This window comes from Toxorhynchites rutilus, chromosome 2 (genome assembly GCF_029784135.1).
Source record: "Toxorhynchites rutilus septentrionalis strain SRP chromosome 2, ASM2978413v1, whole genome shotgun sequence".
Classification (NCBI taxonomy): domain Eukaryota; kingdom Metazoa; phylum Arthropoda; class Insecta; order Diptera; family Culicidae; genus Toxorhynchites; species Toxorhynchites rutilus.
Window position 1 is genome coordinate 216868232 of NC_073745.1, and position 1921 is coordinate 216870152.

Here is a 1921-nt window from a genome sequence, read left to right on the forward strand (position 1 = left end):
CAAATCTTAACAGAACATTAAAAACTGTAAAACTTTCATCAAACATTTGTTGAGTATTCCAATGAGCCAAATGTAAATAGTTCAATAAAAGCTATATTTCAGACTATAAATTTCGTTTGTTCAGCCCTTTTCATGAGTTGTTTGTTTCAACATCATTTTGACCTGAACAATTTTTTATGTAACGTATAGTTCACCATATCGTTTTATTATGCACTTTTTACTATTGTTCGACCATAATTCAACTGACTCGATTAATTGCAGCTAACGATTGTTGGATGGGACGGCAAATCCAACAAGATGCAAACGAGGTTTGGATTAAGGCCACATCTAATCCGAACACATTTGAGGAGATTGACAAGGAAGCAATTGAGTAAGTTTCTTGAAAGATGACAATTTCACGGTTTGGGAGACTACCCTGTCGGCATTTTGGGCAACTGCACAAACCGCCGAGCCAAAGGTACAATAATGTACAACGTAAACTCACAGCCCACCGAATGCGTCTGTTGGAAAAGACAGATCACAGATCTTTATCATACCGTACATTTTTCACTACTATTGAATGGAAACTGTAACGTTAGGTGTCAATTATCAGGAAACAGCTCATGAACCCATATTGCATCAAGAATAGCGCTGGTTGGTGATTCATTTACTGTTTCTACGTACTGATTTACTCAAACATTGACTGTTTTGAAATTCTTCATTAAATTAATTTTAATATAGAGAAAACATATTTGAAATGGAAAAGGTAATTTTGTTTTATAATTTTTACTTTCTGAGTGTTTATTCAACCCAATGCAAATTTTAATTGGACTAACAGCACCTAATACGATATGTAGAGCATATGGGAAATCACTTTTTCGAATATTTCTTCACTTTTCCAATTTTTTCTCGCCGCATGAACTTTCCTTGGGTGAAATGGAACACAACAAAATAGACAGCTTAAACCGAACGACCCGTTCTCGAGCGAGAACACATCTTGGTTTTTATTTATAAAATTGAAATAATTTTTTCACAATACACGATCGGTCATTGATATGAAATTTCACGAAGCATCCAACATTTAAGTTCCAAATTTAAATTTAATTTGCTAGAATTAATCGTATCACTCACCTTACTTGCAATATAAAAATGCCCCCGACTTGCATATAATTGCAATGTCGATTTCCCTCGGGAACCTTGGTTTTGATGTCTCTGTCAGGGAATCGCCGCATGTGTCGTCAATTTCGACCAATCAGAAGTGGGTATTTCCGTTAGTACAGGAGTTGAGATTTTTCAATTGTTCGATAGTTAGTTTCATGACAAATATTATTTTATTCAAGATAAAAATTTGTTATGGAGTGCCGAAATCGATTGACGCAAAAATTTCATCAATCCATCATGAAATGACTGAGCAATAAGCGTTTGAAATTGGACACTTTTCAAGATGTACTCGATTTTCGGTTTTCAATTTGTACCCCAATATGTTCCTGAAAGACGTAATCCTACGTCAAAACTCGAATCTCGCGTTTTCGTATTTCTATCTTCCCTTGTCACCCTTACCATCGCGTAAATTACCAGTACATAACGAACCTATATCGAGTATGTTTCTTGTGTTCAACCGTAGTTTTATAGTGCTGTATATATTGCTCTTACAAAGCATGGTTTTAAGAATATTTGAGTAGATACATCATTAGAGCACTCATGTGCAGGACTGATGATAATGAATGTACCATGAATGTTCACCACTGGTATTCCCACTCATCTGGTTAATATTGTCAACTTGTTAAAACATTGTTTATTACTCACTGTCACGGAATGCGGTTGCTTGCGATTCTGAGTCCACATGACCAATGTCATTAAAACATGTTTACGAGTCGAGTTTCGAGCACAATTTCATATCACTACGCAATTCAACGAGAACGAGCAATAATCCACGCGGTAA